Source organism: Lonchura striata, chromosome 8 (assembly GCF_046129695.1).
Source record: "Lonchura striata isolate bLonStr1 chromosome 8, bLonStr1.mat, whole genome shotgun sequence".
In the NCBI taxonomy this organism is placed as follows: domain Eukaryota; kingdom Metazoa; phylum Chordata; class Aves; order Passeriformes; family Estrildidae; genus Lonchura; species Lonchura striata.
Window position 1 is genome coordinate 36,266,574 of NC_134610.1, and position 11,772 is coordinate 36,278,345.

An 11,772-nucleotide genomic window follows, 5' to 3' on the forward strand; every position below is an offset into this window, starting at 1 on the left:
AGGCTATACTCAGTACTCTTCATGCAGCTTACACCCTGTAGCTGTTGGGTATTTCAAATATGCATAAGCTATTGCTGTATTTCTGGGTTATTTATTTCCTACTCAACTGTCTTGTTTGTGATGGATTTTGTTTTTCTTTGTTTTCTCTCTTTTTTTTTTTAATTTATTTTGAGGGTTTTTATTTTATTTGGAGAGAAATTCTCATTGGGAAGTGCAAGTGGAGAGCAGAGCTGAATTTCAATCCTGGCTTGATACATGGGCTTGGATTGTCTAACCTGGCTGGGCTTGAGGCTGTGTCAACAGATTGAAAAGCACTAATTGAGACCTCTGTACTTAGGAAAATGTATCCTGGAAGATTTTCCAGGATATTTTAGCAGCAATGCACCTTGTAGGAATTACTGCAAGACATCCTAGATTGAAAATAAGAGGTAAAACCTTTGTTATCTTACCCAAGCAGCAGCTGGGAGTGTTGCTGAGGGTTGGCAGCTCAAGTCTGGCCCTGCCTGTCTTTCTGTGCTGCCTCCCACCCACTGGTACTCTGCTGAGGTTTCGTCCAACGGCCAGAGGATGCCAAGTGGGCATTTTTAGCATCTTCACTGAACCCCTAGGAAGAGGATTTTTAAAAAATTTTATTTTTATTTGCACCTTTTCCGTGTCTTCCAGCACCAGCCATCGGGGGGAATTGAAATGGAAACTCGGAGTTCTGTGCAAGGGTTGGAGCTGCTTGGGACATCTGTTGGTGCCATGAGCAGGCTCTGGAGCAGACAGTGCTGCTGACAGCAGACAGGAGATCTGTCTGGACAGAGCTAATCACAGTCTCTGTCAGGCTGGCTCTGGGAGCCAGGCACAGATGGCTGCACTGGCTCCCTCCAAGTCCTTGTAGCTTGCTGGTATTTTGTGAACCTATCTTGTTTTAGCACATTTTATGGCTTGTGCTCTCACCAGGCAAGGGCTGCTGGAGTTTTCCTCTGCAGTGACACCACGCTGGTTGCTCAGATTGGAGTCCTGCCACGCTGGGGCAGCATTTGTTTCTCGGTGTTACCAAAAATTTGGTAAAACCAGTGGCTAGCATCTCCTGCTGTTTAAATGCCTCTTACTGGAAGGGGTTAACAAGAGCAATAGATCACTCTAGACTTGAGTAGTATTTCTGTATCTCCTTTCATCCCAATCAAAAGATCACTGGGAACTTGATTAGGAGGAAATGTAATGCAGATCATTGATGAAAATACCTTCTAACAACTTTGCATCTGGAAACCATCTGAGAAAAACCATTGTTCATCGACAGCTGATTAACAGAAACTCTTCTCATAGTCATTAACATACCTGGCTGAGGCCCCTCTAATTATCAGCTGAGTTAATGTTTTCACGGGATGAAAAAGGGGACAAGTCAGACCTCATTTCCAGTGACACTGGTAACAGAAATGGAGCTGTGAAGGTCACCCTGCAGTTTTGGGGGCACTTCGAGCTTCCCTGCAGCTAAGACCCAAAGTGGACTGTGAAGATCTCAGTTCCTGCACAACTCCCACATCTTTGTTCCCCAGGTTAATTTTAACTGCTGGGAGAACATGTCATGTCCTTCATTACTTCCCTGATGGAAACAGTGTGTTTTAGCCCAACAGCTGCTCTTTGAACACACAGAAACGTGGAATCTTAGGCTGGTTTGGCTTGGAAGGGACCTTAAAGAGCATCTAGTTCCAACAAACACAGACAAATCAGTTGCTGATCCCTGTGTGCTGAGTGATGGATTCTGGGGGCAGTTGTGCCCGTGAAGGGATGTCCTCTGAAGGCCACAGGGAAGGTCCCAGGGAAGGTCTCAGCTGTTCCAAATGGATTCTCCACGAGGAACAGCTAGGCATATCAGCCACAGGTGGGGCAGCTCTGCAAAAATGCTATTTAAGGACAGGCAAAGATGGCAGGGAGGAGGTTGCTGTTCGTGAAGGAGTGACAATGCAGAGTTTGTAGGTGCTGGTTGGGCTGGAAGGCTCAGTTCAAACCCAGTTCCTCCAGGAGCAGGGGTGTCTGGGGGTGCTGTTCTATGGAGGATGATCCTCTTCATCACCTCCAAACCACTGCTCTGTCTTTGCCAAGGTGTGTGTGTATGTGCGTGTAAAATGAAATTAAGTTGGGAGGCTCTGCTTGCTGATTAAAATCAGTGTCTCTAAATAATTGTAATGCTAAGTGCTGCCTGTGCCCTGCAGAGCCGTCTCTTAGTTCAGCACTTAATGGGATTCTTGGGAGTGAGTGTTTGAGTGGGGCTGACTCACTCTCTGAGCCCTGAGGCTGTGGGGTGGTGGTGCTTTTACTCCTTGTTTCACAGCCCAGCTGAACAGCAGAAAATATGCTTCAAACATGGGAGTGTTCAGTGACAAACTTCTTAAGCACCCTGCCAGAACCCCAGCAGCAAGCAGGAGAGCTCCTTCCTGTGCTCCACATTCATATTTCACCCCATTATGCCCTTCAGCACTTCTTGTTGGCAATGAATGCTGTGGTGAGATGCTTGGAGAACCTCAAGGATTCTCCCAGTGCTATAATTGTTCTGGAACAAGAGAACCCACATCCTTCCTTTTCCAGAAGCTATTTCATAGCTTGGCATTTTCTCTTTGAAAGTACTGTTTTTGCAGGCAGTTACACTGTGCTAGCAGAACAAATTTCAGTGAACAGTTGATAAAATTCATAATTAATGAGCTTTGGCTACCACAATGCTGATTCTGTTAAAAATAAACTCACATTCCATGTTTGCTTTTTTCCCAGATACAAATGAATCTGCCTTTCAGTGGAATCAAATGTCATTTAGACATATGTAGCCTGGGGAGAAAGTGCATTCTTCAGCTCTTTAGTACCTGTCCCAGTCTGTTTGCAGGGATGTGTTGATTTTGGCCTTCTGGGCACAAAGTAGGAAGAAGAGAAACTTTCTCCTCTATTCTCTCTAAAATGCTGTCTGTAGGGCAAGATGAATTTGAATGGGATGAATACTGAAAGCATGAAATGGCTGGAGATGCCTGAGTGAGCTGGCTGTATTCTCTCCTATCCCTGTTTTCCTCTCATTGCCCTCCTCTCCCCTGGAGGGAACATCTAAGGACGTTTTCTGTGGCTGGCCTGGGGACATCTCTTAGTCAGATTGCAGTGCAAGTGATAGGATTGGAGGGTTAGGAAGGAGTCACTGGAGGTGGTGGTTGTGCTTCTTCAACCACCAGCTGCAAAGTTCCTGGTAGATATTACAGATGTTTTACAGCTATTGATGTGCCTGTGTTGCATTTTTCTCCCCAGAGCAATGTTTTTTTGTCCCCACAAATGGAGAAAAACTGAGATGGGAAAGAGGGAGCAGTAATGAGATGGAGTTCAAGGTCCCATTCAGCCCAACCTGTTTTGTGATTGTTCAGGCTGCCATCAGTGGATTAATTACCTGCAGAACATTATAAATCAGCCCTGGCTACTCAGGTAACCAGGAGAATTAAATCTGAGTAAAGGTGGTCTGGGGAGGCTTAATTGGTGAAAAATGAAGGAAACCTCAGCAGACAGCTGAAGTAGGTTAAGAATGGAGGTGTGATTAGATGCTCACACCTGACAAGCCAGAGCAGTAGTCGTCAAGCTAGCCTTAGATTAGCTCTGCTCTGGCAGAGATGCTCTAGTTTATAATTTTTCATCTAATTGCATGAGATGTGATGAGAATGTATCCCCCAGGGATGTGTCCTGCCAGGAAGGCCAAGGTGTTTTCCCTCCTCCCAGATATTGGACACCGTGTCTCATGGGAAATTCAATATATGTCTAAGGAGGCTTAATTTTTCTAATAAATTATAATTTTTTTTCTCTTTTTTTTCCCCCTACTGTGTCCACTGCAAACGTTTACCCTGCTGTTGGTTTGTTAAGAGAAGCTGGCTGTGAGTTTTGTGTGGTTGCTACTAAATTCAGGGTGGGTGGGTGCAGGTGCCAGCTGATGCTGTGAAGACATCCATGGTCACTTGATTGCTGTAGCTGAGCCCAGGTGGAGTCAGGCAGGACAGGGAGGCCCTGGGGGCATCACATGTGGATCAGAGAAGGGGTGATTGGCTACAAACCCTGTTGACAGTAAGAAACCCAGCTTTGTATGGCAGCAAAAGTGGAAAAGTAATGCTGATTTGGAGTTTTTAAAGACTTTTTAAGCTTCTAGGTCTTGGAACTAGATTATCTTTAAGGTCCCTTGCAACCAAACCATTCCAGAACAACCTGCTCTGGGATGTCAAACAAACCCAATTGCTCTGAAACCCAGGAAGCCTGCTTTTATTTTGCCTTTCAAATTTTCCTTTTCACCTGCTTTTTTTTAAAAAAAACAAACTTCAAGAGCATTAAATAATCTCAGGTGGAGTGGAGTGTGCAGTGTGGGCAGTGTATGAGCATTTGGTACCTCCCACAGATTTTGGCATGTGGGCAAAGGGTTTCATATTCCTTTAGTATCCCAGTCCCTTTATAGCCTGATGCAGTTTGCAGGGCATGAAAGAAAATCCAACTCTGTACCAGAATTCAAAGGGGAAATAATGAATTGTGGTCAGTTTCAAATAATTAAAGCACACAGCTATTTAGTGATCTATTAAGGAGAGTGAGGGTGTAATAAGACGCTCTGTCCAATTTGTTTTAGAGCTGGAGCTGGAGCGCTCTGGTGTAAAAATTATAACCTCTGTATTAATCACAAGAATGTTCACTGTATCTAGGTCAAATCCACATGTGAACCTCCACAAAACTTTTGCTTCATTCAGCTTTTTCATTATTTCATTCTGGTGCCTTAGGGGAGGTAAAATACCTTTGATTTTTAAAGAGGGAGGGGGGAAAAAGGGGGGGCATTTTTATCCCGTTTCTCTTTAGCTTCTCCTTCCTGTTTCATGTTTTTGAAGCAGCAAGGTTTTTCTTTTTAAAAAAGAGAGGGAGAAAAGGTTTGTTTTATGTATATTTTTCACTGAAGGTTGCTCAAATTCAGCTAGTTCTATTGTGCCTCTGAAGGAGCCATAAAATTTCATTACAGCTTTTCCACAGAAACCAATTTGAGTGTCCAAGGCTCGGTCTTGGGGTTTAAAGATCTCTCCCTAGAATCAGTATGTGCCTCTCTCCCATCCCTGCATGGCTGCCAGGTTCAGTTCATATCTACTGAAGTATTTATTTGGGGACTAAAAGCAATTAAAACTGTGATGGATTAGAGGCTCTGCCTTTGGGTTAGCTCTAAATCTTGGCTTTGTGTGCATGAGCATCCCACTCTGCAGGTGACTGTGAGGGTTGGCTGTGCTCTTTCTCAGTCTGATTTATACAGAGAATGATGAAGAGGGAGCTCTGTGGCATCCAATAGCCTATTTTTAGCTAAAAATCTGAAGAGTAGTTGATTTTTATTAGAGTTTTGGTGTGCTTCCCCCCCACCTCCCCCCCTTGTGGTAAATATTGCTAAAGAATCAAAGTGGCCATAAAAATAAGAAACAAATAACTCACTTTTAGCTCCTCTTTTCTCCTTTTATATTAAGCTCTTAATATCAAATTGCTCTGGAAATGTAACATCTCCTCAGGTTGGAGGCACCAGGAATAGTTCCTGCCTTGGATTTGGCAGCAATCCACCAGTGTGACTTGCAGTGTAATGTACACATTGTTACCCAAAACTACCAAAAATATCCAGGGAGGGTCACACGCTCCTAGGCGTGCTCAAGGCTGGCTTTTACTGAGCTTTGTACAAATCCTACAGCTGCATCTCCCATTTCTGCTAATCAAAAGTACTCCAGGGAATACTAGAGCTCCAGGAGCTCCAGGGCCGAGGTGGCATCGTTTGGAAGCATGGATCCTATTTCCAAATTATCCCACTGGATAGTTTGGGAGGACCTTAAAGCCCACTTCTTCCCATGGGCAAGGACACCTTCCACTATCCCAGGTTGCTGCTGGCCTTGGGCACTGCCAGGGATCCAGGGGCAGCCACAGCTGCTCTGGGCACCCTGTGCCAGGGCCTGCCCACCCTCACAGGGACCAATTCCTTCCCAATATCCCATCTAACCCTGTTCTGGCAGTGGAAGCCATTCCCTGTGTCCTGTCCCTCCATGCCTTGTCCCCAGTCCCTCTCCAGCTCTCCTGGAGCCCCTTTAGGCCCTGGCAGGGCTCTGAGCTCTCCCTGGAGCTTCTCCTCTCCAGTCGAGCACCCCCAGCTCTCCCAGCCTGGCTCCAGAGCAGAGGGGCTACGGTCCTGTTAAAACACTGCCCTAAAATCTCTTTGTTCTTTTAGGGAGCACAATTTGACTGAGGATACAAATCCATCCGGACTTGTGTTAACCTTGATCCCCGCCCCAGCTTGCTGCAGCTGCGGAGCACTGCCATGAGGCCTGGTCCTTTCCCCCTGTAAGCACCGTCCCGTCCTGTCCCCGAGGGCTGGCTCATGTCCCTGAGGGATTCCTCCTCTTTTCTGGGGCAGTGACATTGGGGCAGGATTGTTCTGACTGCTCTATTTATCTACTGAAGGCTTGATCAAACTCAAGAAGACTCTGGTGAAATTGCTGCTTGCTCCCCCACATAATTACACAAAAAAGCTGATGCCATTGAGGCAGGACGGTATAGAAGAACTCCAGTTCGGAAAGCTTCAGAGTAAAACTCTGATTTATTTCAAATACATCACTCTTTTATAGAGAGCACCATCCAGACCAATTCCATCGGTCCCAGAGTAAAAACATCTCACACCATTAGTGTGCAGTGAATGATGCACAGTGGCAGAACTTATCTATAAACAATGTGAACAACAAGAGAGATAAAGAATTATTTACATTCTTTCCCACTGTTTCCCAGGCTCCTGCCTGGGTAGAAACTCTCCGTTTTCTCTCTGACTGAGCTGAGGATATCCACAGTGGACAACCTGGCACAGCCCTTGCCTTGACCCAGCTGCTGCCCTGCCTGCTGGATCACACAGGTGGTACTGGATGCTCATCCCTTGGGTATCCCACACGGCCTTGCTGGGCTGCTTCACCTGCTCCCAGTGAGGAATTCCTTGCTTTTCTCACCTGCCAGTTGCAGGTAGGGCTGCTCAGCTTTCCCCCTGGGCAGCAGAACAGCTTTTGATCAAAACAGACCCTTCTGACAGCCGTAGTCTGAATAAATAACTTTGCCTCACTGCCTTTCCATTCTGATTTTGCTTTCCCTGGAGATTTGCACTCTCACCATCACCAAGAAAACACATTTATTTTTGAATGTGTAGCTAAGCTGGCAGCAATGTAACACCTTTTCAGCTCTAGCTTGGTGTAACTGCAAGAATAAATAGCTCCTTTCTCTTTCTAGTCTTGGGAGCTTCCCGTGACTTTCCAGTAAAATTTGATTTAGGGGGAGTTGGAGCCACGTGTTGTTTGCATCTGACCCAAGGAGATTTTTATTGCTCTGGAATGATAACTACCAAGGGGAAATTGAAACCCCCAGAGTACAAATCCTTGTCACAGACACAAGGAAAGGCAAAGCTTGGGAAACCAAGGGGAAACCACTGGGAAACCAAGGGCTGGGGAGATGGGAATAGCCCTAAGTGGCTTTGTGAAGTACAGCAGGCAAGGAAGGAGCAGCAACCTGCTGCTCTAAAAGGGCTTTGTTTTGCTGGAGGAGCAGGAACAGAGGTGCTCATAGTGGCTTTTCATTATTTAGAGGAAAAACTGGAGCTGGGGTGTCCCATTTGGGACTGGCCTGAGCCAGGGACTGAGCCCTGGTAGCTGAAACTTTACATGACTATGGTTAGTGGGGTGAAAACTGTGCAGCTGGGATGGAAGAGAGGTGCCAAGAGATGTTTCCACCTTACAGAAAGATGGTTCCAAGGTTAATATTAAAGACTTGGGGATCCAGCAGGTCGCCCCTTTCAGAACTTTCAGTCTCAACCCTCTCCCTGAAGTTACCTAATTCCCTAATTAATTAATTCCCTGAAGGGCAATTAATGGTGCAAGGCTGGAAAGCCAGCACTCCCCTCTGCCAGAGCCATTCCACTTGGACCACCTCTGCTTGCTGAAACAGGAGACTACTTGCCCTCTTGACTGCATTTCCTAGCAGGTTTCTGGGATTCCATCCCCCCCCCCCCCCCGCCCTTTCTCTGGCCTCCCACGTGGAAAATAAACCTTTCAACATGCAGATGGCAGCTCCCTTCACAGAAGGGCAGGCGTGTGCAGAAGGCTGAATTTTTACTTTATTCATGGAGGGTGTGTGTGTTGCTTGCAGGGTGTTACTCTCAGTATTATGTTAAAAATAGCTGGTGCTAAGCTTCTAATTCTTAACCTTTTTTTTTTTTTTTCCCCTCAAGCTCCTGATTTCAGAGGCACTTGTGACTTATTGTGTAAAACTTTCCTGTGGTTGAGAGTGCTGGTCTAATTTTCCATGAAATATCTACAGCTTGTGTATAAAACTGGGTTCTGATGGTTAAAAACATTAAAATGCTTGTTTTTTTGTGTTTTTTTTTGTAAATCTGCCACAGTAGGCACTGAATTGCTATGTCCTGGTGCCTAAACCCACAGGATTCATAGAATATCTTGAGTTGGAAGAGATCCACAAAGGATCATTAGACCAGCTTTAGTTAGTTTGGAGAGAGCAGCAGTGCTGTTACTGCATAACTGAACATTCTGGTCATGAGTGGGAGGAGTAAAATCCTCCATTGCAGCTAAAAGATGGCATTAGTGGGGGGCGGAAGTGTATTTTTTATATCTTCTAGCCTTTCTCCCATTATTTGTGTGGCACAAGTGGCCTTTTGCACAGAATGCTGCAGCCCATGTGGATGGGTTGCATTTCTGGGCTACTGTAGACAAGAAAGAAAAACGAGGAGTTTGTTTGAAGCCTTCCATCTGAGATTGGTCCCACTTTGGCTGATGATTATTAGGAGGCTCCTGCCCCTGCTTTCTCTTCTGCTGGAAGTATGGAAAACAAAAAGAATCCTAAAAAGCAAACGGCTCGGAGTGAGCTCCTCACAGGGGGGTGCTGATTCTACACTGGCCTAAAAGGGTCTGGGTTGGAAGGGACTTCAAAGCCCATCACATCCAACCTTCAGCAATGGCCAGGGACACCTTCCACTATCCCAGGCTGCTCCAGCCTGTCCTTGGACACTTCCAGGGATGGAGCAGACCACAGTCTGAACATCCCTGAGGATGAGTGTGAGTGGAAGCCCTGTGGATGACACAGGGAGCAAGCTGCCAGTGCTTGGCACCTGCAGCAAGACCCCATGGCCCCAGTGTCATGCTTGTCCTGGCTCCTGGGCCAGGCTGGGGACACAGCACCCTCTGGAGCTGTGGCTATCATGTCAATGCATGTGTAAATTCCAGCATCATCCTCCCCATGAAGTTATTAATGAAAATCATCACCCTCATTTGGAAGCTGCCATCACTTAGTAGATTAACCTTTATCAAGCAACTTTGCTATGCCAGCTGCACAGCAAAGTAATTACTTTTAATAGAATCTGCCCTTGATTTGAAGCCACAGGGGAAGCAATTAAATTTAACAAAGGCAAAAGCCATGACTTATAAATGAAGATGGATGGCTTTTGCTATCTGTTTCATAAATTCTGTTGTATACAAGTATAAGAAAATCCTCAGCTCATCTCATGATTTGGGGGGTTTGAAATGTGGCATTAGACTCTTGATCTCTGCATGGTTTGGATGTCATCAGTGCCAGCTCTGGGATTTGGCTTAGCATGGTTTACACTCAAGTCACAAGTGACTTGCAGGGGGCTTTGAGCCCTTGAGCTCCTCAAAACCTTGGCACTCATGTTCAGCATGAAGAGTTTGCTTAATGGTTTCTTGGACCACCTCATCTCTCACCTCTGCCTCTCTGCTGAGGGAGGGTTTTATTTGAAACCAAGATATGCCTCAAACTGCTTTTTGCGTCTGTAAGCTTGTTCAGTTCAGGTTGTATCAGTGAAAAGGGGCTGAGCCATGAATGTTCCCTGTACCTTTATGATGGCCCTGAATCCCAGAATGGCTTGGGTTGGAAGGAACCTTAAAGATCATTTCATTCCATGGGCAGAGACACCATCCACTGTCCCAGGCTGCTCCAAGCCCCAGTGTCCAGCCTGGCCTTGGGCACTGCCAGGGATCCAGGGGCAGCCACAGCTGCTCTGGGCACCCTGTGCTGTGAGAAGATTAGGCTCCAGCACGGTGGGGGTGGAGGGAGGCAGAGATCTCAGAAGCTTGTTCTTGGGGAAAGAGACTTATTGGGGGTGCAGGAAGGTCCGAGCCTCGTGCTCCCAGGCACAGCACGTGGCCGGGCCTGAGAGGGTGGGGAGGGGACAGACAAAAGGAGAAGGGTTCAGGAGAGGGGAAGCCCCAGGAGGGGAAGAGGGGAGGAAGTCCAAGAGAGGGGGAGAGGTACAAGAGGGGAGGAGGGAGGAAGTCCAAGAGAGGGAGGAAGTCCAAGAGAGCGCATGGCCCCTCGGAGCTCCCTTTCCAGAGGCTCCTAGATGGGCCGGGACAAGGCATGGGCCAATGGGGTTACAGACTCTGATGTTTTAGGGGCAGGTACAGAGGTGTGGGATGAGCCATACAATCTTTTGGGGGGTGGGATGGAACAGTCCATTTCAATCCAGGATTCATCCAAGGGCAGAAGTGACATCCGGCTAGCTGAGGGAATATCATATCTATCTATCCTCTGCAACACTGTGCCAGGGCCTGCACACCCTCCCAGGGAACAATTCCTGCCCAATATCCCATCCATCCCTGCCCTCTGGCAGTGGGAGCCATTCCCTGTGTCCTGTCCCTCCATCCCTTGTCCCCAGTCCCTCTCCAGCTCTCCTGGAGCCCCTTTAGGCCCTGGAAGGGGCTCTGAGCTCTCCCTGAATCCTTTTCTTCTCTAGATGAGCACCCACAGCTCTCCCAGCCTGACTTCAGAGCAGAGGGGCTCTGATCACATTAAAACACTGCCCTAAAATATCCTGCTGAGGGGCTGGGCAGCAGCATGTGGCCCCTCCCAGAGCTTGATGTCACAAGCCAAAAATACAAATGTACTTTCCTTCTTTCGTTCAAACCTGACATTCTGGGCTTGACTGAGGTGCAGAGAGGGCAGATCCTCATTTTCCACCCCTCTGGGTAGTGCTGCAGCTGCTCTGCTCTGTCCTGCCTGTTCCATCATTGTGCTCACCTTTCCGAGGGATGCTGAGCTCCCAGGAATGCTGACTCTCCAGAGTGTTCCTGGAAATGGGTGAAGGGTGGGATGTGCTTAGCAAATGGGAAGTGAAAAGCAGTGGGCTGCAGGCTGGGGTTTCTCACAGCTGTGAGGAGCAATCCTGTGTCCTGGGTTGTGTGTCAGAACAGTTTCTCTCCCCTTTGCAGTTTGTTGTAGCAGGGCTGTTTGGGCTCAGAGCCCTGGTTTGACTCTCCTCCTCCACTCCAGCTGTTAATCTGTTAACCCAGATCTGCTTTGTAATCAGATATCTCTGCCTGAGACTGAAGTTTCTATTTCTTTTGTAAAGCAGAAGTCAGTGATCTCTGAGTGGCATAGAGTAGCATCAAGCGTCCCAGCAGCCTTTCTGCTGATATTTTTTTCTATTTGTTCAGGCTGCTCGAGGTCTCTTCCTCAGCATTTTCATCCTCTGGGGTGATCCCTGCATTCCAAACACTGCCCTTAAACAGCTGCTGTGCAAAAGTGCACGTACAGCATCACAGCCTCTGTGTCAGCAGATTTCCCTTTTGTGAACTGTCGGCACAAAATTCAGGATATTGGTCCCAAAGCAGGCAAATCCTTCATGGTGTCAAGTTTGACTTCCCAGGGTTATTTGGAGGAAAGAAGGTCTTGGAAGGAAGGGAAGGGTCCCTTAATGCCATTGAGTGTCCCAAA